Source organism: Pygoscelis adeliae, unplaced genomic scaffold, assembly GCF_000699105.1.
Source record: "Pygoscelis adeliae isolate BGI_AS28 unplaced genomic scaffold, ASM69910v1 Scaffold397, whole genome shotgun sequence".
NCBI lineage: Eukaryota > Metazoa > Chordata > Aves > Sphenisciformes > Spheniscidae > Pygoscelis > Pygoscelis adeliae.
The window spans coordinates 152,054-176,842 of NW_008825212.1; the positions used below are offsets into that span (position 1 = coordinate 152,054).

The 24,789-nt window shown below is 44.0% G+C and overlaps 1 protein-coding gene across 1 annotated transcript in view; it reads left to right on the forward strand.

Moving 5' to 3' along the window:
- The window catches only part of EXD3 (exonuclease 3'-5' domain containing 3), a 292,428-nt gene that overhangs the window by 37,043 nt on the left and 230,596 nt on the right, over positions 1–24,789 (forward strand). The window lies entirely within an intron of this gene.

The following is a 24,789-nucleotide window of genomic DNA, read 5'->3' on the forward strand; positions in this document are numbered from 1 at the left end:
CCGTCCTCCCCCTCCGCCGGGCCGGGGTCCTCCAGGGTTTCAGCATTTCCTTTGATCTCCTGCTGCTCAGCCTTGGCAAAGCGACCACGTCACTAGGGTGGGGGCCCAACTCTTGCCTCCTCGCAGCTATAAACCCAGAAGTCTGGTTGCATATTTGTTGAGATGCTTCTTATCTTGGCCATTGTTTTACCTTTCCTGCTTGTTCCCTTAACAACCGCTTTTGATCCAGCTCCATAGCAACTGACCCATCATACACCCACGCATGGGGGCATGCATCATCGGCAGGGAAAACAATGCTGTTATCTCCCTGTTATTGCTAATGGCGTCAATATTATTCTTCATTTGTCTGGTGTAAGAATGAGAGAGAAAAAGACTGTGTTCGGACCTCTAATGGTGTGAATGCCTGGCTTGTCAGCCTAAGTCCTTTCTGAATCCATTTACTTTACAGTTTCTTCTCTTTGATCTCAGCCCCGTGTGTTTTCTCTGTAGCTTTGATTTGTTAAAGCATGTAGTGCTTTATCATGTGCTTAATTTTAAGCACAGGGAGAGTGCTTATGTGCTCAAGCTTGTTCCCAGATGTGTTTCTGTCTCAGGACTGGTGTGTGAATGGGGAGCCAGGGACTTGTGGCTTAATTCTAGCAAGGGATCTAGCTGGGTTTTCATTCTGAAGAATTATTTTTGAAAGACGTTACTTTTTCTGCACAATTAATTTATGGCGCAGTACGATAAAAACATTATTTAGATTTCAAATGCAAGTAGCCTAAAATGAGGAAATGTCAGAGTTAAGGATGCCTGCACAACACCAACCTACCACAATGTGGGTGTGAATTATGACAGTCTTTAATTACATGACCACATACCAACTTTTTTTCCCAAAGAGCTGTTGCTTTTCACAGTGTTGAAGACGGATGTGCTCTGGAGGGCGTAGTTAAGAAAGCTCTTGTCTGTCAAAGCTCTGCCTCACTTGTTACCGTAACCGGAGGGTGTAGAGGGAACCGAGCAGTGTATTGCAGGAGAAAAGGAAATACTGCATTCCTACAAAAACCTGACGTCTATTCTTATTTCCTCCATAGAGGTCTCATACAGAGGCAGCTGTCTTGAAGCTAAGCACATTCAGAGCAATTGTTCAGCATTTCAATTAAATTATCTCTGAAAAGAAAAGGCGATGGGACTTGAGGAATAGAGAACAGTAAGGGTAGTGTCGGGGGAGCAGGATTGGTGAAGGAGAGCTGTGATGAGGGAATCCTCTTTTGGGAGGAAAGAGCCAGGTGAGAAGTTTATACCCTGTGGAACATGATCAGTGGATAGAGGAGGAGGTTTAAATGGCACAAAATCCCTCCTTCTGCTGTATTACCTATGATGTGCTTCTCTGCCTAAAATCTTTCATAATTTTTCCCACCATCCTGGTTGGGATAGTTTAATAAAAGATAGTTGATGACAAACCTAGAGCAACATAGCTATAACAGTACCACTTGTGTGGTCAAGCTGAACGCTTTAAAAAAATAAAAAATAAACTTCAAGTTCCTGAGTTCTCATGGTGTGTGCCTCATGGTAGTGGAAATGTCTCGTCTCCCTCTGAGTTTCAGTTTCCCATCTGAAAAATAGAGATAAGACTCCCTGGTACACTTGCTTTCTCATTTCATGGCTTCTAGTCTCAGTACTGCTGTGTGTTTTGCTGCATCACCCTCAATTTTGAAGGTGGTGACGCTGGGGAAGGAGGTGTTCTGCAGAACTGTAGTTGTTCTTCATCTGATTTAGTTCCTCACAGAAAACTCCAAATTAACATAATGGCTGTATTTTCAAGATAAATTATCCTACTTTTTTGTTTTTTTAATCGTAATGATGGTCCCAACACCACTCCCATTCCTGTATCTTCAAGGTAGGAGCGCTGAAAGCTCAGCGTGCTGAGCAGGGCAGCGCTGGTGGTGCACTGCTGGGGGGATGAGCCATAAGCGGGGTGTTAGCCGAGCTATGGATGTGTTCAGCCTGGAGGTTCCCCCTCCCTGTAGGCTGGGAGGTGGAAGAGGTCAGGAGCAGCTGTCTCTGTCTAAGGATCAGTTTAACCAAAGGGGAGGCTTTAAATCAGGATGTTTTAGTCCCGAGTTCCTGTGAGAGCTGAGCTCTCCCAGGAGAATCCAGTACTGGTTTCTGAGATAGGAAGATGCTGAGCGTCGGTGCTGGTTGTCTCACTCGTGGCTTGAAAGTTGTTTTGAGTGCTTCTGTCTCACTTCTGATATTGCCTCTAGAATTACAGTTAACAGCTCTGTAATTACCGTGCCACGGATGAAGTTGGTATTTATTACACTGTATTTTATGTCATGTTTCTCCATTGTTTTAAATTAAATATTTTTATAAGACCAAAAAACCCCAAACCCCACAGATGTAAGCTTTGAAGAGAATTGCATCTTTGGCAATGCGTTTAGTTTGGTTGGTTCTAAATTTCCATCATCTCCTTGTGCCAGCTTACTGCAGGTGTGCTGGATTCACGGCATGCTGTAGCTGCTTTACGTGATGTAAAAAACTTTGTAAATGCAACAGTTAAGAATGCGAAGTATTTTCAGGGATAACGTACTTTTAAAAAAGAAAATGCAATAGGGTGGTTTGTTTAAGCCTCTTAAAACTGTTGCAAAAACTGCGATTTCCTCATTTGTATTCATTTTTAAATTTGTTGGATTTGGGGATGGATAATTGCTTAGCAGCATAACAATATGTATAATTCCCAAATACTTTAGCATATGACCTCTTCAGCAAGTCTGTTGCACTCTATCTTCCTTTGTCCCACAAAATCCCTTTGCTCTATACTGAATCCCACAGTACCAAAAGGGGGGAGACTTTTTTTCCTTGGATGAATAGCAGCTTGTTGTAATCTTTTAAGTTCAAATTCTCTTCTGTCCAAAACATGTTCTTGCTGAGGCTTGGGCAGTTTGAAAAAACTGATGAGCAATTTACTTTTAATTTTTGTCTTACTAAGCCTGATTATTGTTTTAATTACCCATTGTTATTGTTTGTGACCTTCCACTAGAATTGTTCAGTATGAGTTTAGAAAGATTCCTGCTTTTATGTGAAGAGGGTGTGACTGTGAGGAAATGTTTGTTCAGTTGGGTGGAACAACTTCTCTTTCTTGTGCCTTCTTGTGGGACATTCATCTTCAGCTGAATGCTGCAGGATCGCTCACTGAATTGTTCGTTGCCTCCAAAAAGAAAACGGTATTTTAGATTTAGCGGATTGAATTGTCTGTTCCCCTAAAACCTCCAGGTGATCCTGTTTACTGGGGTGAAATGCTTGAAGGACACAGAGATGCTGTTAGTACCCAACTAACTAGTACCTAGCGTATAGGAAAAGAAGGAAGAAGTTGGAGGGAAGGGACTGGGCAGACCTAAACTCCAGAGAAGCTGCCCTCTGCAATCAAAATCTTTACATTTGGATTGTGCAGTGTAGCCATGAGGCAGTAACTGAATGTGCTTTAATGAGTAAAGTATTAAAATTGTCACTCCGTAATTTGTAGTTGGTACGTTTCTGTTTTGTATCTCGAGGAGTTAAATTCCTGCATGGTGGAGTCAGGGTTTTGATGTAATGTTGGAAAGCAAACGCTGCCAATTTGGAGTCCATGACTTTAGTAATTGGTGGTCCTACTGCGTTATCCATAACAAATGGACAGTTCAAATGCTTTATGTTTATAGAACTAATTTCCTAATTTAAATGCCTATTTAAAAGCTCTGGTTTAGTGTTTCATTTCTCAGTGACCCTATTGTGTTGAAGGATTGGGTTTCAGATCAGAGTCTTTCTAGATGTAACACAGTACCTTTTAGGAGCATTGCACTATCTGAACTACACTGAATATGAAAGGCAGCAATGAAAAACACTCTTGGTTGCATACAAATTATGAGAGCTACACGGGAGATTAGAAAATGTTAAGTATATGGCTGAGTAACAATCATTCTGGAAAGCTTTATAGATGTGAAGCTTAACCATCGTGCTGCAGACCTCTGTAGTATTAATAAAATTATTTTCAAAGTGGTCACTTAGTCTAATGCTGATATTTAGTGGGTACACTTCTAAAAGTGTCTAATACATGAGGTTGTACTTCTAGCTTTTTCAGTAAGGAGAACTGTATAGATACATATTTTAATGATCTATGCACCTTACTTTATGTTTAGTTTCTCAATTGTAAGTGCCATTCAATCTTTAAAAACCAGTTGCAAACAGTTTTATGTTTTATATCCATGCAGGGGTTTTGAGTGATTTGTTTGGGGCAGAGAAGAAGCAAAATAACCAGAGGGTTGGCTTTTTTTTTTTTATCAGAGAGTTCAGTGCAACTACTTGATATACAGATTAGGTGTTTATTGTTTATGTAGTAGTGACAAGTAAAAAGAAAATTATGTATTTGAGCAAAACAACTTGGATAAAGGCAGTGAAACTGTGAACTACAGAAACCAGTGTATCGTTTTAGACCATGCACATTCAGGAACAGGTTTATGTTTCGGCTTCTTAAAACCATCACCTCTTGTTTTAATCAGTAGCATGCTTGTTGAAAATAAACCGAACCTCCTGGGGGAAAAACAAATGAATAATGTCCCACTTTTCATTAGAATCTCGTTAGTTTTGCAGTTATGAGGTATAAATCAAAAAACATAAGCGAAAACAGCAGTTCCCAAAACATAGTGCTGCCTAGATTCCCGCTAATGGATGTCTGGCTCCTTATACTTTATGTCAGTCTGTGATTGGAATTCAGCAGGGTACCGTGAGGTTGTTAGGGTTGGTCTGGTTAGTATAGATAGCATGAGAAAAATACATCTGTTAACGTATACGTTTGAAAGTAATTTCTGATTCACATGGATGTGAATAGGTGGGAAGTCTGCTCACCAATGTGTTCTTGGGGGGTTGCATACACAGCGTATTTGAGCACGTTTAACTTGGCCTGAAGAAGATGCATTTTTAAAGAATTTCTGCCATGATTGTGAAAAACATGTTTTTAAAAAAAAAAGGCTTAATTGAAACTTTTTGTCTTGGATGTGTTTTGAAACACAGCGATTTTAATTTTAGTGAAATATGGCCATTGTGAAACTACAGAGATCTGAAAATGGGCATAAAAATAAAGGAAACTTAAAATGTGTTTCCTTCACACACAGCTTTTGCAAGCTTATGTTAAACCAGATAGTCATTAAAGCAGAGTGTGATGGTTCATGACTTAAACAGCTAATAAAACTCACAGAGGTCAAGATGGGGAAGTGCACTTCTTTCTGCATAGTAGCTTTAGTGGTCTTGGGGGAAAAAAATCTCCCGCTGTAATAGAAAGATTGGTTTTATTTCTGAAGCTGGCTGTGATCTCTAGTTGAGTCCTCGTGAACATAAGCTCTTCTTCATCCTGTCCCACCATTGTGGCTCTCAGTGTCCGTTTCTTCTTGGATCAATGGGCTTTTCTGTTGGAGAGGTGCAAATCCCAAAGAAGGGGAGCGGGGTGCAATCTGGGCTCTGTCAGCACAATCTCATTTACTGTGAGTACAGTAATAAGAGTAGGGCAGCGTAGGGAGCAAGTAACAGGGAGAAAGTTAGGTGATACAGTCAAATCACTATTATTAATGTCAGATTCAGAGAGAGCCTTGCTTTGATGTCACTATTAACCTGTGCGGAGTGCCATGCCGGGTGAGGTCTGGAAACAGTACAGCCGTCATCACACCATGGGGAGCCAGGGCCATAAACCCTGTTCGATCTTACACTGCTTCCATTTCGAGCCTGAGTGTCTCTGCGCTGCCTTCCCGGGAGCAGGGAAGGGTGGCTTAGGGGCACGAGAAGAGTCCAGCCAGGCTGTCGCAGTGACCCCCTGCCAGACCACTGTCCCTGCTCTGCTCCTCCGTGCTCTGGGTTCGGGGAGCTCAGGCGCTGGGTGCAGCGCTGCTTGCACCCACAAACCAGCTTGGGTCCTGAGAAGCCCTTCTGCGGGTGGGCACAGCTCCGAGGTCCAGCGTGGGTCTGGCAGGGCTGTGCTGGCCAGCTGCTCTGCAGAGCTGCCCTCCTGTCTCCGCAGCCCACGTCAGCCTTTTCCATCACCTGGCATGGGCGAGACCCCTTCCGAAATTCCAAATCCAGGAATGGGCTGCGCTCTCAAACAGGTAAAACACAACCCCACACAGAAAAAACAAGTCAAGGAGGAAGCTGATGGCCTTGTGATGGGGTAAGGAGTGAAGCAGATGAAAGCGTTCTCTTTTGACTGATGCTGTAACTATGGCCTACTTGTCTGTAGGTCTTGTCTGTAAGTACTTGTACTCAGCCGAGAAAATGCCTATTTGCTGGTTGTTGTTTGTTTATATAAACATAAGACCCACGCAGGCTTCTGTTACCTGGGGAGCCTTTTCATATTCAGGCCTTTAGGACAAAACTAGACTTGTTTGCTTTTTGTGGTTGTGTCTGCTTAACCACATGGCTTTTCTTATAAATATAGTAGATAATGTATATAACAGTTCAAGTAGAGGAAAATGTCTCTAGTTGAACCAAATTCTATGGAAAATCAGTTCCCCCTTTTAGTATTGCAACAAAAAGACTACCTGCTTGCATTTATGTAATACTGAGCATGTGTAATTTCAAAAAGTGGTACCTTCTTTCATACAAAAAATGAATTCGCTGAGGCCAAACAGATTTACTAGCTGAGATTGGAGGGTGCATGCAAGTCTGTTCAAAATCTGCTGTAATTTGACATGAACTTTGATTTCCTGCCAACTTGAAAATGTAGGTCAGGAAAAACAGGTACTTGTTTCTACAACAACTGTTTGATTGCTGTGGTGTAACTTGCAGAAGTGTTCTGCTTTTTTTGAGAGAGATTTGCATTGATTTATAAATCTTTGAATTTAGAAAGGCAAACCGGTCTTTCACTTTTTCCAGAAGTGCTTCATTCTTTCCATAATATGTGTTTGGAAATCTGAATGCTCTTTTACTTGGAGAGCAGGGGAGAAAGAGAAATGCTCGCCAGTTTGAAATGTTTTACGTTTTTTAGAGCAGTGCAGGCTGTACTAACAAGCATTTTGAACCTTTCCCTCCAGAGTGCCCTGGGATGCCATGTGGCCTCATTAACTTGGCTACTCCAGGAACAGATTGAAAGCTGCTATTTTCATGTATATTGTTTAAAACTTGGCTGCAGTGATGAGGTGGGGAGGGAATACCAGGGAAGGAAAAAACAAAAAAGGGAGAGAGCAGGAAAAAGAGCCTTAAAGCCGATATTGCTCGTTGTTTTGTTACAGATACGGAAATTTTTGCAATTTTGCTAGGATAATATCATTTTGGCTTTGATGTATTCCATTTGGGATGTCTTCGTTACACTTGCTGAGTTTAACTGGAATTGAGATGAGGAACTTGTTCAGATTTGAGCATGGCTCTATAAAGTCTCTCTTGGTGGTAGGTTAAAAATAGGCAGTCTTGCATTTTTTTCCCCTTGCTGTTGTCTACATGAGGTGCAAAAAGAAACAGCCTTTGTATTGTACATGCTGCCTCCTGGGTTTCGTTCTGTCCTGAACACAGGACACATCACTGGTGTGTCTCCTTTGGAGGAGCTTTAAGCCAACTGACAACTCAAGGTAGGGCTGGGTGAAGTCAGGCAGATGGACGCCTGAATACCTCCGTGAGTTCCTCGGTAGGGTGTGCACACTGCTTAAGTATCTCACATTCCTGAAAACCGTGGATCTGTGATGGAGTGAGGTTGTTTCACTCTCCGTCTTAGCCAGGAGCAGGGCTCTAGGTAGTCATTGAATCACCGCCTGAAGTGGGCATTTGAGTATTTTGTGGAGGAGCAGGGGAGGGCGTTTCTCCTCAAAGCTGGGCTGTGATGGAGTGGAGTTGCTCAGGAAAAGAAAAGAGTTGTCCTGCTTGTGCTAAGCCCTTCATCCTCTACCATTCTCTGCATGAAACGGTACTGTCAGGTACTGCCTGAGTGGTTAGCAAAGATTTTGGTAGGCCGGTATTTCTGTACAGTACAACCGATGATGGATTAGTCCGCAGAGCGCCTTGAGCTTTCTTTTGATGGGCACTTGAAGGGTTTTCACATTTGGGTATTTTTCAGCCTTCCCTTCCCACTGCCCCCTTCCTCCTCCTCACCTTTCACACAGAAATATCGCATTTCCTCCTTAGTCAAACCAGCAGATACGTATGAATCTTCTGCTATCAAACGAAACCGTGGTTATCACCAGTTACGGTCAGTGAAGCCACGTGTGGCCGTTGCCACCGGAGCACCCTGGAGGAGAGCAGCAGACTGTCCCAGCCCGTGTCCCCAGGGCTCAGGGAGCGACACCTGGGACGGGAGCCAGGGCTGCCTGCCCAGCCTGCTCTCCGCTTCTCTCCTGGGAACGACAGTTCTGCAAAATCTGCATGTTTTAAAAGTGATTCATTTTGGTTTCAGGCTACTGCATTTGAATTCAGAATTTCAAATACTGCATAGTCTGAATTTCCTTTAGAAAATAAGTCTAGGTTGCTGCTGGTGGTATAAGTAGGAAAACAGAAACTTTCATGAAGGAGAGCTGTGACAGGTAATGGCTTTTGGCATGATCATGTCTCGAGGGTCACAGAGCTGTGCAGCTCTGCTTGACACGGGTGACCGGAGTGCTTTCGCTGAAGTCTACTGAGGGGGAGACGCTCCCTGCGTCAGGAATACAGCGAGGAGACGTACTGGCAAACCTTGGATTTTGCAACCTACAGAAACACTGTCCTCGTTTCACACAGAAAATAGTCGCCCTCTCTAATTTCTGTTAATCATGGCATGTCCACACACCGAGTTACTCTGGGATGAGCTGTTCCCTTGGGTACCTCGGGCTGGAGATCATCTTTGAAAGTGTGACTTTCTGCCTCTTTAACGGTTGATTAACAGCTTTTGCTGCTGTAACCATGCAGATGTAAGAGCAAGCCTGATGCCATCTGATCAAAGCTTTATCATTTGCAAGCTCTTTATTCCCTGGTACTGAAGTCAAAAGAGGGGACTGGAAATGCTTTCATTTTAGCATCTTTTGCCCATTTGTAGATCAATGTAGTTTTAATTGTCAGTTCTATCCAGGAATTGCTGCTTCTTCCCTCCTAATTGTTCGCTCAGCCCTTCAGAGGCCTGGGGACTCTTTAATGGCATGGTATCAGATTGATTGTTGGTGTATCTGAGGCGTTATTGTCTGAAGCTTGGCTTCTGATGCTGCGTGCAGCAGCGGAGCGCTGCGCGCAGAGAAGAATGACAGATGAGCGGAGGCTTCCTGGCGAGCCGGCAGTGCATCCCCCAGCTGTTTAGAAGAATTGAGGGAGAAAAAAAGGAGAAAGGCAGATTATCCCATTATGTTTACAGGGCATTGGTCACACAAACAATGACTGTCCTCTTTGACAAGAGGATTGTTTAATTAGTTAAGGGTTTGATAAAGAGATGACTAAACATACAGTACTCTGAAGGCATCTGCCTTTTAGTACAGCAGGCACGTCCTCTGTGCTAGTACGGTGCTTTTCCTTTTTCCTGAGGAGTGCTGGAGGTCTCCAGAGCTCTGTTCCAAGTCTCGGAGCTCATTACTTTGAGCATATTAAATTGAGTTTCTGTTATCTGAGAAACAAAATTATAATTTAGTTGCCTGTGAACTAGTTCTGAGCATTCAGAAAGAGTGAGGCAATGTAAGTTATACTTGGAAAGACATATTTTTTTATGTATGTATTCTAGTATCCTCAGTCCTCTTTATAGCTTATCCCTTGCTCTTTTTTTTCATATTTTTAATCTGTGACAAGCGTTGCCAGGTTAAATTCCCTCCCACAGACTCTGAACTGGACCAGAATGAGAATCTGTGTAAAGAGAGTATTAATTGTGCATAGGTAAGTGGGTGTTAAACAGTGGAATTCAAAATGCATGTTGCAGTGTCCATAAGTACAGTATTACACTGGCTTCACCTTGCTTCTGAATTTGAGACCATAAAATCCAATTTGAAATACAGAAATAATGAATAAAGAGTGAATTCAAGTGGTATATCGAAATGCTGGTGTTAGCATTGTTTCTAGTCTGTAGATCTTCTCCAAACCAAGGAGTATACAGAAATAAAATCAATATTCAGTACTTTGTAAAGTGTTCCATCTTAGCCATGAAATAATACACATTTAACAACCTGCTGCACTTGCAATGGATCACTTGTTTTTAAATTGGCATCTGCCTTTGTAAACTAATACTGACAAATAATTACATGCAACGCATTCTGAGTAATAAGACATAATATTGTAGCAAATACAACTTTTTTCATGGAAGCTACCTAAAATTGTTCTATATTGCACTCTTAAGCCAACACTTAGAAGCCACTTATTTCTTAGTGTCTAGTGTTGTTTTTAAGTTTCGAGCCTCCCATTTTATTTTTTCTTGGAGGCTTTTCATTCTTTGCAGTGTTTTGTGACCACAGAACAAATACTTCTAATCTATCAGAGAGTGTGTGTCATTAGATGTTTAATCATGGCCAGAGACTGTATGTATCAAGCATTTTAAATTCACGGGGGGATCGTGCATCAGGATTAACTGTCCAGCACTGGGGACAAACTGTCTTCCAGTTATTGATCTTGCCTTTGCAAGCTTCCTCTTTGTTTGCTGAGTGTGACAAAGTGGGTAGGCTGTGCCATGCGTCAGCGTCCTTCCTCATCCGGGCAGGGGAAGACAATGCATTCAGCATCCCAGGCGGTGGGGGAAACGGCGATAAAGCTGCAAGCGCTGATTTAAGCATAGGTCAGAAATGCCTTGGTCTCAGATACCGGTGTTTATTTTCTCAGTGTTCCTTTCTTAAAATGGCTGGGCTGCAAGTTCGCCCCAGCCCTCAAGAAAATGAGCTGTTACTGCCTTTCTTAAGATTAATTAAAATGTACAAACATAGCTGCAGCCCGGTGCTTCAAAGATCTTATCTGGACACAGACACTGTGCCTCTCGGGGCCTCTTTCTGCTCATTCTCCTTTATGCACCAGTGTGGGGCTTGATGCTGCGTGATGCAGGGGAGTCGCAGAAGGACGGCGAAGCATTTACAACTGAAGCCTGCTGCTTGCAGGTCTCACAGAAGTCTGTGGAGTCCTGTGTTAGTGCCTCACTTGCTAAATTTCCGTTACAGCTTCCTAGAGGGATGCACAGTGTTCTAAAAGATGTTTTTCCTCCCAATAAATAGCAAGCAGCCTTCAATTACCGTCGATGAACAGCTTTCCTCCACCACCCGCGTGGTGTCTCTGGTTCAGGACGCTGTTGGCCCAGGCTGTTTCTGTCTTCCTGTTTTCCACAAACTCTTAGGGTAAAGGAGGTGGTGAAAGTACCTTGAAAGACATTCAGGCCGAGTATCTCGTCAGTACAGGATGCCGCTTCATGCTTTCATACCAGTGCAGATCAAATTCCTCTTCAGTAGGAGCTGTGCCAACTTCACCACCCACAGCTTTGACAAAGGGTATTGTTTCAGCATTTGAAGTGATTAATAATTTTTGAGGTTGCAATTTTCCATTTTCAGCATGTCGCCTCAGATTTCCTTTTTGTGTCCCAGAAGGCTTTGGAGAAGCTGAGGGGCACGGTGATTTGGAGAAGCTGAGAGGCATGGGTGAGGAGCCTTTGTGCAATCAGGCTTACCTGCACGGAGGGGGGAACGTTGCAGTTCTTCCTAAAGTGCATTGTGTCCATCCAGCCCTGTATGTGAACAAAGTTGGTTGTTTCCTTAGTTTGCAGCATGTCATCCTCGTTGGGGTTGGAAAATCCCACTTCTCAGGAGGTCTTTTTTTCGTTAAGATTCACAGGGATGTGTTTCGAAGTGCTACACCTTGGGCAGTCCCTCTGCTTCTGCATATTGCAGCAGTGCCCTATTCTATTGTAGAGTTTCTTGGTTTTTAACCAAAGAATGTTTTCCTTAACCGCCATCAGGCTGTGAAAAATTTCCTCTCCAATAATGAGTTTAAATAACAACTTTCCTGCGCCTTATTTCCATTGTTAGCCTGATAGAAGTTCCTGAAGAGGGACTGCAACAGCCCACAGTTATACACAGCCTTAATAAAGTGGACTGCATTTCTGCGAGGGATGCGGTCAGTTCATCACTGAATCTGAAGGTACCTCAAACAAGGCGAGGAACACACGGGACAGCTACAAGCAGCAGTGTTGCGTGTCTTTCCAGCTAGTGCCTTTCTTGTTTAGCAAGACCCTTGCCTGTTTTCTGTGGTCTCGCCTCACTGAAACACCCTGCAGGGAGAGCTGTGCTTACGGCTTTCTACCTTGCCCTGCGCTGCACCTTTTGCTTGGAAACTAGATAAAAAGAGACATTGCTCTGCTGCGCAGGTAACGAACGTGAGCAGTAAATACTCATGTGCATTTCTAGCTTCCCGTAGCACTGTAACAGCAGCACTCAAAGCTGGAGCGAGCCGTTTCGGTGCCTTGGTTGTTGTCTTATTTTGGCTTCAAGTATTGCTGCTGCAGACCTGTCTCTGAGATGGTGGCAGCAGTGGGGTTGTGTATATCTGCCCTCATTTATTTTCTGTAAAACCTGACCTGTCAAAGTCTAGAAGTTAATATCTGCAGGGAGGCTGGGATGTCTTCCGCTGACAAAGGGAGTGAGGGGACTTTCTCTGAGCTAATGCATGCTGACTGCTGAGCACCTTTCTTAAGACAGCATGCAGGGAAAATAAAGCCAGGATAAATAGTTAAATACTATCACTGCCTAGCTTCCCAGTGTGGAGGGCCATTAAGGCACCGAAGTGGAGGAAGGGGTGATATTTAGGACCATTCTTACCAACTTTTAAGACAGTTTTAGAAACTTCCAAGGAAGTGTGTGGCCATGGAAAGAGATGCAATGCAAACAGTGGAGAGGCAAGCAGATGCAGCAGAGCACCCTTCTGCTGTGACTGTCAGCCAACGCACCCAACACTTCTGTTATCATGCATCCTTTGGACGATGCACAATGCTGGTTCCATACAGCGTGCAACCTCTTTGGGGTTTAAGAAGGAGCTTGAAGACCTGATATCTCTGCAGCCGAGACATGCATTAGTTCTGCTGATTTTGATAAGAGCATGCAGCATCCTCATCTTTCTACTGACCACCGTAAGCAGGTATCCCACAGCATCACCTCCACGATGCCTGCCAGCAGTATGGCAGTAGTGGTGTCTGAATTAGTGATACCAAAGGAGAAGTCATTGTTCCCTTTTAGTGTGCTTTTCAGACCCTGCAATTTCTGGTAGGCATCTGCAAAGTCAAAGAGTGGAGAGCTTTGCGGGAGAGCAGTACAGGGTGAGATCTCTCTCCAGTGGTTACTTTGATCAAGTGTGGACTTGTGTGTACATAATGCTTAATAAGAGAGGTACTTCATGGCATTGTGGCAAAGCAGTGCAGAGGCACACTGTCTTGATGTAGCTAACTTGCTGCCCTGTGAACAAGTGAATTAGATTATAACATCCCAGAGCAGACATGGCATTTCATGTTGAAATGAAAAGGGAAATAATCCCAATCTTTCCAGTGGTTGCCCACAGCTTTGCTGTTTCACTTTGAATTTGTTGCCAGTTGTTCAGATGCCAAATCATTTGGCAGACATAAATCAGATATTCCTACCCATGCCTAAAGGAGAATAATATGTTGGTTCTAACATTTGTATTATTTTATGGGTTGATTCATCATTACTTAAAGGTCTTTCAAAAGGTGGTTAAAACTATGCATAAACTGTAGTACTTTCTGAAAAATTAGACCATGATTATTGCAACTATAACTGCAACTAATAAATCATACTGAGAAAAACACATGCCTTTCAGGTTAATAATATTGTTTTACAGATGCGTAACAGTCCAAAAGCTGCCTAATACAGCATTTTTCTCAACAACTTCTGAAGATAATGGTAGAGACTTCTGTAACTATTGAGATCTCCTAATCCGAGTAGACAGTTTCACAGTGACTGCATGGCGCTGCTCAAAACGCTTCTGATAATTAATCTGAGCCTTTGAACTTGGGTACTCTGTTCCCCTGAGACAGTCTCACCCATTTGTTGGGTGGTGATGCAGGAGGAGGCTGGAAGGTAAAGCCCTTGCTTGTTTATCATCATGAGAACCAAAGGGCAATGAGAAGGTTATTGAAGACCCATCTTCCAGTCATATGGAAAAACCTGGCTCACTACCCAGGAGTTTCAGGAGCGGTTTCTTGGTGCCGGCCTTCCAGGAGTGCTGCGAGGAGAACAGAACACCAGCTTCAAAACTCTCCTTGTTTCGGACAATATCGTCTCCCACAAACTTGATTACAAACCGATGTCCCATGTGAAAGCCGTTTATGCCACCAAAGATGATCTTGTTAATCCCGTTGATGGCTTAGTCACTGCATTCAAAGCCTGCTTTCTGAGGAAGGCCTTCCGTAAGCTTATTCGGGAGATAAAGGGTGAGGAAGAGTTCTCCCCGAAGGAGTTTTGAAAGCAATTTATTATCAGGCATGGTGTAGATAACACTGATATGGCTTGGGAAGAGATCAAAATTCAGCACACAGTGTGTGGTGAATAATGTGACTCAACTTTGTTCTGACTTACAGGATTTGACGTTATCCCCGCACTCCAGGAGGATGTTGTTTCTCGTGCTGTGGGTACAAGCATGAGGAAGCCTACAAGGAGAACGTGGTGGAGTTACTAGCTTCATGCTCTAAAAGCTTGACAAAGACTTAATTGATGAGCAGCGTTAATTGACCTTGATGACATCCGGTGATGACAGCGAAAATGAAACTTGTTCAGAAAGAAACAGTGCGAACCCTTACCCCAAAGGATTGGTGTGGGGGTGTCAGTCCCTTAGGTGCCAACAGGTGAAATTGTTCAGGACAGAGTTCTTCTCAGAGAGTGGGCAAACAAGGCCACCAGTGCATTGTAAGATTTGATCTTATATTATAAAGAGATATACTGGTCAAAGTCTCGAGCTAGTAATTGGTCATCCCTTAATTTGTATTTCAAGTAGTAGTCAGGATCTTCAGCCACAGCAAAGCCAGTGTCTCCTCCAGCTTTTCAGTCGTTACCAGATGTTGGCAGTTGATCTCGGATCGCTGCAGCTCCTGCCTCTCCATCCTCTGTGTCATCCAGCGTTCCTGCCTCCTTGCTGCCTTCTGTCGCAGCATCTAACAAAGAGGATATTCCCTGAAGGAGATGGGAGGACCCATAGGTAATGATGTGGGTAAAAGACAAACAGAAATAAGAGGCAAAACTTACCAAAACAGGTAGCTTCTTGTTGTTGACAAGGCGTATCAGATCTCGGGTGAGAAAAAACCGTGAAGAAAATCTAGGTCAAGCCTGATAAGATAACCTGGAAATTAAAATGCCAATAGCTTGTGGGACTCCTGAATTCTGAAAATGTTGACAAGGCGTAATAGCAGTGCCTTTGGGAGACAGAAAAGGAGCTTGCCCATAAACTTGAGTGTTGCCTGAAACCTGTGCAAGCTGCAGAGCTGCTGGCTCCGCTCCAGGAGTGGGCAGCCTGTTAGTAACTCCAGTCAAAGACGGAAGATGAGGAGCTGCAGACAGTTGGATCTGCGGGATTTGCTAACAACAGGGATAACAGAGGAAATGTTGATGTGAGAGGAAATCCTTGGATTATTCTGCTTTGATTCTAGTAGTGTTTGGATGTGGTCTGGAGTGAAAGTAATCAAGGAGAAATCAACACAGCAGAGTTTAAGCTCCTTTGAGTGAATAGAAAGGGAGATTAGCAAGGGAAGCAGATCAAGATGGAGAAAATTTACTGGATTGCTGAAATTACTCATCCATCCTGTAAAGGCTTATGTGTTTAGTGTTGTGTCTATAGCTAGAGCTATTCAAGCAAAGCCCTTAGGAGAAGGAAAGCTTCAACTTAAAAAAAAAAAAAAAAAAAAGTGGTTTTGTCAAAGACAAACTTTCCTCCCTGCCTCCCTCCTCCTGTAAATGCCATGATTCTTAAAATTATATCTGTTTTTTTCTGGGAGTTTGCTTGAGCATCTGTCAGTCAGGAAGTGATTGTTTTTACTGCACTTTTACCAACGTTACTGCACTTCCAAAGCTTTGTAGTGTAGATGTGGCTGAAGAGTCTCTCCTAGTGATCCCTTAGGAGCAACCCCCAAAGTGAAGTAAAATCAGCAGGAGGTAAGAGTTCAGATCATGTTCCTACATGCATTGATGATCTGTGTGTGTTAGTGCTCTGACTCATGTCTGCTGGCCAAACAGCTGCAATAATTTAAGAGATGACTGTCCCCCAGTGTTTATTAGTGCTGCAGAAGGAATGTGTCCTTGTATCTCAGTTTCTGTAGCTCAGAGCCCAGCAGTTTTGCACAAATACTTTCACCCGCTGTTCACATTAACATGCCAAAATTGAGAGCTGAGGCATTGGGCGTGCAGACTTCAGCCAGCTGTGCTGTCTCCTGGCAGAACAAGGTGGGACAAACAGCTGGCGAGAGCAGTGTCTTCAGCTGCCACAGCTACGTTTGACAGAGCCTGTCCATCACAGCGACGTTTGCCAGAGCCTGTCCATCAAAGCCTTTTAGAAGCGTCGGACTCTGGAGGATGGTTAATGTATTTTAGAAAAAGAAAATGAATAAGTTTATGCAAGATGATAAAGCAATCCAGGAGAAAACGTTCAAACGCTGTCTGTCACAGAGCACTGAACAGATGTTAATAGTGCTGGGTTCATTGCTTAACAGTGGTGCCTAAGCTTGAAATCAAATGCTGGGAAGCAGACAAAGTGCCTGAAGAAGTCAAAGTGAAACAGCCCTGGCTCTGTTTTGGGAAGTAGTGAAGTCACATATTGAGTCCCCAGTGGTGGTGTGCTTACAGTGTTAACACAAGGATATTCTAGGATTGGAAAAAAGAAAGCAAAGAAAGCTCTTTTTTAATTTGAGAGAAAGCTCAAGAGATACTGAATTGTCAGCATTTAAAGTAACTACTCTGTATCTCCTAGTAAGAAGGATTTACATGTTACTATTACAGTTGTCTTGATTATTTAGTCCCCTGGCTTTTTAAAGTTTTTCAATTTTTTTTCTTTTATAGTGGTTTTCAGTAGCGGCCAACAAATTGGAATTAAATTTGTAAAGTGTGTGCACCCTGACCTGTTTTTCTATTTGCTGAGAACTTTTTTTTTTACACTTTGATTCTGGTTGAAATTCTGCATTGCATATTTCCAAAGCTTCCTTAGTTGTTTTTTTTTAAGGTGCTGGTTTGGAGATGGAATGATTCTTTGGGGTTCTTTCTACTGAAGTGGAGATCCTTTGGTAGGTTAAGTACAACCGGCATGTGTTTGAAATAGCATTTAGAAAGTACCCATTTAAGTGTCTATTGAGCCTGCAAGCTGTCTTTTGGTTTTCCCAGCGTATGCTAACTGTCAAGCAGAGCTTGTTCTTCTGGCCTTTCCTTCACAGGAATAAAGAAAAAACAAGAAGCAGAAAAATGCAGACAGTAACAAGGCTGAAAATCCATCTCTAAAGTTAACACATCTCAGAAGATGAGGTTTCTGTTTTGCTGTTGCCTTTACACAGAATATTCTCTGTTCTTGGTGTTCATTGTTCCACAGGAATCTTCAAGCGCAACGCAGCAGGGTCAGGATGTGTTGCTTTAGTGATTCAGTTAAGCAAACCCCTTTGCTTCTGGTGTCTGCTGAGTACAGAGAGTTTGGGTGTCACTGTTCACGTTCAGACATCTCAGTGTATCCGCGTGCCTTTGTGTGAGACACCGTGCGGTGGACACGTTGCAGGATTGGTGCTGGGGTACATGACAAAGGTGTGCGAGATGATGTCTTCCCTTTCCTTCATCGGTGCCAGGTGGCACTGGTGGAGGGGGTGGCACAGAGCCCCCCTGCCAGGCACAGCTCTGGCTTCCACGCGCTGCTGCTGCTGCTCCTCCTCCACCCCCTGGTCCTCCTGCCCAGTTCAGGGACGTGGAGGGGTCGTGATGCTACAGATGCTGTGTGACAAGCGTGGGGTGGGGACTGTTGAAGGAATTGTGCATCAGAAGCATGGGACTGGAAAGGTTCAGACGGTTCCCTTCCAGGGGTGATAGACTCTCTTATCCCAAGCTGATACCTGAGCAGGAACGTTGTGCTTTGGTTTATTGCCCTTTTCATTCTCCAAATTATTGTTGGAGTCTAGGTCACCTCCCTGGTACATACTTTTTCAGAAAGAAGGAGAGGGTAGATGCTGCATGCAAGGTGCTGGGGGTCGTTGGTAGGTGGAAAGGATGAGAAATACAAGGGGTTTTAGGTAACACCAGAGATAAGAGTGTAGGGTGCCTTCCTTTATGCGGGGTGCTCAGTTACTGGAGCAAACCAAGGGGAGGAAGGGGCATCTGTGATTAGTGTAATATTACGGAAGTATCTGGCCAAACAAATAAGAGAGAAGAAATTTTAAGTTATGAAATGTTCATCTAGAAAAGATGTGGATTACGTTAGCAGGGTATGGCCCTTCCAGCCTGAAACTGCTGTGCATGCCCTGGGCACTGGATGGGCTTGCAGGGATGGGACAGGTCGGTGGTGGTTTGTCAGCAGAGGGTGCCAGAGACCAACAAACAAACTCGCTCTCTTTCAGCCTCCAAAGGGAAAAGCAGGTGTGAACCGCAGCACTTCGTGTTCTGGAGCCAACATCCTTTCATGGGGCTGGAGCGCGGTGAGAGAACCATCTCGGACACCAAGAAACACTCTTGAAGCCTTGCCCTGAGTTTCAGCAGTGACTTTCTTTATGCTGGTTATTTCCAGGGTGAGTTTTCCAAGAGATTGAATGTGATTGAGGCGTAAGGAGTGTGAGATGAGCAGGGAGAGCTTGGTTTGCGGAGTGGTACCCATTCGTGTTGGTGGCAGAATAGGAGGACTTCACACATACTTCAAGAAGGTGGGGGGAAATAAGAAAAGGCAGCGATCAGCAGCTGTAGTCCCACACTTGGATGTGTAGGCAAGTTTGTATCTGTGCGTTCTGTCGGCCTGCAGGAGCCTCTTGGTGGGAGTGGAGATTTGCAGGTGATGAGGGATGTTGTTCTGGGAGCCTTTTAGAAGATGCGTAGAGCCAGCAGTGTGGTGACAGAGGGGGCCGCTGCCAGGCTTTTTTTTCTCTTGGTGCAAGGAGCCTCTTCTTAGATGTTCTGTTGCAGTTACCTTCCAGGAAGGCAGATAGCAAACTGTCTCCCAAATAACTCTGGAGGTTACAGGGGTACTTAGGAATCATGTAAAGTATTTATTTTGTCCTACCTATCCGAGACTCTTCAGATCTATAAGAAGGAAGGGCAAACGTTATTCTTACCAAATGCCCTGATAGGCAAATACCCTGTGCATGTGCCTGAGCTGCTTTCCTCTGACTCACACATATGCCTTGAGAGTCATGGTGTCCCTCCAGCGGGAGAGCTTTGGGGCAGAAATCACTGAAGCATCACATTTAAAGGTCTTACTGGGCTTTAAGAAACTGAAGTCTAAGCTGTGAATTTTTTTTTTTCTTTTTTTTTTCCTTCCTTTGGAAAGGAGGACTCGTCTCACTGCAAGAAGTTCTGTTAGATTGTCCCTGCCCATCCTCTGGAATAACCCTCCTTGCTGTACCGCCGCAAATTGAATGAAGTAGTGTGTCGCTGCATTAACTTCAGTCGGATGCTGCTGGTAAACTGTTTATCCTGGCTGGAAGGGAAGTGGTGAGCCAGCCGTTTGAAGTTGCTGCTTTTATAATGTAGGGTCAACTCTACTGTCAGGAGTAAAACATACAGAAATTAGCTGCTGGCCTGTGATTTGCACAGTCAGCTATAGGTTATGAAAGGCTGGGTGTGAACTTCTTGGTCTCAAATATTGCTCTGCATGGTTGGTACCTGCATACGCCAATTGTTTTATTCTTGGTATCCTGTTGATGCCGATGATGTGCTGGACACGCAGCATGCATGCAGGAAGACACGTTCTCTGGGTACAGGGATTCTCCATGGGTTCAGGTTTTATTTTTGCCCTTGGTGTCACAACAATTTGCTTATTGATGTTAGAAACTTGGACAGGAACTTCCATTAAAAATACATTCTTGTCAAACTGGCGGGTTTCACCATGCTGAGGGGGATAGCCTTGATAATCCAACAGACTTTGATAGACATCTGTTGATATTTTGTCAGCAGCTGTCAGTTTTAATGTCAGAACTAACGAGGCAGAGGGTGTACACTAGAACTGCGTAGCTCTACTGGTTTCTGCGGTATTTGTTCTGTTTTGAGCCTTCAGTGGTTCCAATGAATCTTATGATGATAATAATGGTATGAAATGATTAAATGACTCCCATAAATGATCAAAAATCAATAATCATTTAATAAAAATTCCATTAAACCAAAGCGGAGAAAGAGGGATCTCCTTCTTAGAATGAGTCTAAATAAAATTAATTGATACAGAAGGCGGCTTTTAGCTGCAGGGTCTTGTCCTGGCCTGTCCCCAGTAGCACACTCGAGCGTTGGCTTCTGCTATGCCGATGTTCCTGCCGGTGCTGTGCAGCCCTGTCCCGACGGGAGCTTGTCAGCCGGCCCGCAGGGTCCGGTGGAGCCCTGCCTGCTTCGGGATGGTGGTGAGGAGCTGAGGCTGCTTGTGGCTCTTTGCACACATGCAGTGCTGCTGGCAGGCACTGGCTGACAGCTTCTGCTGCCTTTTTTTTAGTTTTCTTTTTTTTTTTGCTGGTGTCAGTGCATTTTTTCTATCTCCTTATCACAGAGAAGTGAAGTTTCTATTTCTGGGTAGTTAAAGATTTATGTGATAAAGGAAAGACACCTATAAAATAGGTGGAACTGCTATTTGCATTTCAGCCTGTGGTGTGAAGAGGCCACAGGCCTCTCTGTCACCTTTTTCCACTTTGAAATAACATAGGCTACTGAGATTGCTTGTAAATAGGCTCGGTATGTAGCTAATATGTGACATACTGAAGTCTGAGATGCCGTAATTCAAGAGTGGAGCGGAGATTTTGGGTGGTGTAGCTTAGCTTGTGCGTTATGAAGAATGAAGTGCTGGGTTTGTGGCTGATGGGAGCCTAAAAGCCAAACCTGACCCCGGGGCTGCTGAATTGGGTTTAAGGACCGGATCCAAAGTCTGTAAAAGTCAATGAAAAGACACCCATGGTCTTCAGATAATGCTTTTGTTAAGACTTCTAGGACTACAGCTCCTTCACCCATGCTCCTAACTCATTTTTTTTCTGCAGAGGGATCCATAATGCTGGATATCTTTTGCTGCGTGTGCCTGTATGTTCTGTAACAATAAAGCAATAAAAGGCAGGTTGCAAAAATGTGATATAGGCTTAAAAATCACAGTATGGAGAAGACTACAAATAACCATTGCTTCCTAGTATTTGTCTTCTTGTTTCTAAAGCTTTAAGTTACTCTCACTTCACATTTTCAAATACTTTTCCATAACTAAGCAGAATAGAAACCTGCTTTTTTGTTTTGGTGACATTTTCTGAGGAGAGATAAGATTTTTTTTTTTTTTTTTTTTTTAAATGCAATCTCTTCACCCAGCTGCTGGGCTTTAAGGAAAGCACCAGCTATGGCAGGGCTTGAGATAACAGCACAGGAGCTGACCCCGCAGAGGGTTAACAAACTATCAGGAGAGAGATTTACTGCTTTTCTCAGCGTGGCTCCGAAGCTGAGGGTTCAGGAGTCTCTTGTTCGCTCCAGCCCCGTGATGGCCCTGCTTGAACTGAAATCGCTCAGAAGGAAGCTGGTGGCCTGCAGTTCCCTGTCTGGTGGTGGCTGTGGCCTCAGCTGTTACGGAGGAAGCAGGACCATGAACTCTGTTTACAGAGTCAGGTGAAAAAGCCTCCCCATCCACCTGAATGTTACTTCATCTTTGGGGCAGTAATGAACTGCAGGCAGGGGTGGTGTCGGACATTTACTAGATATTCATCCTGTTTGCTTCAGACCGTGTGCATTATTCAGGATGACTGGATGCAATCATTAGCTCATTTTGCTTAAATATGAAACAAAATGCTCCGGTATGGCACTAGTCCCCAAATCAAGAGGTCAACAGTGCCCACACCTGCTCTGGAGAAAAATCGGAAGTCCTTGGAGAAGCAGTTTGGCAGCTCTTTGCAGAAGCCTTTTTCTTTAGCGTTCCATGCTGGGTTTCTGTATGGGGAATGCTTTGAACCAAGCAGAAGACATCTGTAATAGCAATTACCTTCTAATGTGCCCTTATTCACCACTATAAACTGATCACAACATCCTGCAGGATTGAAGATGTGGAGTTACATTCTTCCTCTGGACGCACTTGATTTAGACCTAAGCGGGGCAGACCTAATAGGAAAAAAACCCACAAGCTTGATCCTGACTACCAAAATAGCAGGCAAGGAATGAGAGAATAGCCTTTTTAGTGAAGGAAAATTGAATTACGTTTAATATTAATTCCTAAATTACTCTCATATGAGGTAAAAAAAGCAAGGCTTGAGGGTTTTTGGATAATGTCAAGGTTGAAAGAAGCCTTGAGGAGAAATTGTGACTTTTTTTTACTGTTCAAAAGAATGGAAGTAGTGCTTCAAAGTGCCTTCTGGCAAGAAACTTTCACTTTAGTAAATTATTGGATGTGTCTGATGCCAGTGATGTGAAAAACTACAGATCGGTGCACAACAAAACTGAGGCAGGTATTCTGCAGCAAGCAGTGATTCCTGGTAGGGTGAAGAACAGGGAACAGACTGGGGATACCAACATGATGGTTTCTCAGGCATTACCCCTCTGTAGTAATGTTTGGCTGTCTTTACCTGTGTACATCCCAAATATAAGGAGTCTTTTACTATACAGTCTTCAAGCATACTACAGAATGGCAGAGTAGTTGAGGTTGGAGGGGACCTCTGGAGATCGCCCACTCCAACCCCATGCTCAGAGCAGGGTCAGTTACGGCAGGTTGCTCAGGACTATGTCCAGTCAGGATGGGGACTCTACAACCTCTTTGGACAGCCTGTTCCAGTGTTTGATCATTCATACAGGGAAAAAAAAAAACAACAAAAAACCTGTTTTTTTTCCTAATGTTTAAACATGATTTCCTGTATTTCGGTTCATGCCCATTGCCTCTTGTCCTGTCACTGGGCACCACTGAGACGAGTCTGGCTCCATCTGACTCTTGTATCCGTGTAGATATATTAAGATAAATACAAAAACTGTAGGCAATTAAAGTAACACAGAAAGAATGAGTAAATGACAGATTCAAAATACCAAACTTCAAAGCAGTGGCATTTGATTTTGTTTGAAACTGGTGCTTTGCCTGACACTTTCTGATGTGTTTCTCGATGTGCTGTGGGACAGCAAAGCCAGTATGTTCAGCTGTGGGGTAAAGTAATGATAGAGGGTGGGATTCAGCTGGTTGTACGTAGATGCCTTCATCTGAGGTTGCCACCGAGACTCTCTAGACAGCCACCAGAGAGAAACGGGTTATTCCATAGATGTCGTCTTGAAGTCATCCCTGTTCGGGTGAGCTCCCTAGAGATCCCTTTGTATCTTCACTGATCAGACGGGGAGCCCAGATGGTCAGGTTAGATGCAGGTGTCTGCATGTGATAGATGGATCCTGCACAAAGTGCCCGTGGAGGGGCTATGTGTCTCCAGAGCAGCACTGATACTGGGGATCGGTGGGGATCAGTCTTGGAGCTTAATGAGCAAACAGAGGAGATGGTCGTAGGAACAGCAGCTTACAGGTGTTCACGTGGTGGGATGGCTGCCCTCAGACCAGGCTCCTCTGGGGAGAAGACTGCCTTCCCATGGCACTGGTGTGTCCAGCAGAGCCCATGGGGCCCTGCTTGTGTCTGTGGGACAGACCTGGCCCTTAGCTGTCCCATGGCCCCATGGCAGCCCCATGCACTAGAGGCTGAGCATGTCTCCCTTGGATCTGCTCTCAAGGCGGCTCGCTGGAGGCAGCTAGCGCTACCTGGTGTGCTGTTTAAAAGCTGCTCTAGATTTATGAACATGACCCCAGGACGTTGTGATTGAGGGTTTGGTTCCCTGCCCCTCAGGAGTCAGTCCTGCTGGAATTTCTATACGATGACGTTTGAAAGGGAGTGTAAAAGAAATCTTGTCAGAGTTCTGGGAATCTGCCCAGGCGCGTGTTTGTGTCGGTTACTGTGGTGGGGTCTTGCGGGGCGCAACCTGTAAAGCCATTGCTTGCAAGTGGGGAAATTCTTCTCCTTTGCCGAACTGCTGAGCAGAACCAAATTCTTCAGAGCTCTGGACCATGAATGTGCCATTTCGGTGGGTTTGTGTCCTCTGGCAGATCACGGATGAATTACAACCCTTTTTGTTTTCTATGTGACTAATGGGGTAAACTGCGTTTAGGCTAAAACATATTTGTTCCACTTTTGGTATCTTCGCCCCTGCCCTGCTTTTTGCGCCCCCCCCCCCCTTTTTTTTTTTTTTTTTGCTAAAGACCTTAAAGAAAGCAAAGGTCCTTTGCTGGTACGACATGTTGAGGTTAATTCTGACCCACTAGATCACATACTACAGCTGCTTGCACTTAGCAGCTTGGCGTGAGATGCTACCGAAGGTGACCTTCACGGTGCCTAGTAAGAATATAAAGCTCTTGAATCCCCCTCTGAGTGACGTACACCTAATGCTAAAGGTGGGATAGATGTTTTCAAAGTTACATATCATCTTTAGAAGAGCAGGAGGCTATTACTCTGAGGACATCCGGATGCACTGCTTGTTCTGTGTAATGTCCCGCTTGATGGTGCCTTACTTATACTGCTGCTAACAAAAAATAATATACTGATGTATACCTTTAGCCTGTTGTACAGTGACTTAAATCACTTGTTATTGCTAGTCCATTTGTATTTTTCTAAGCATTTGTGTTCCACCAGCACACTCAGAGCGAGTACTCTCGAGGGGGAATTTCCTTCCTGATAAACAATTCTGCAATGTGA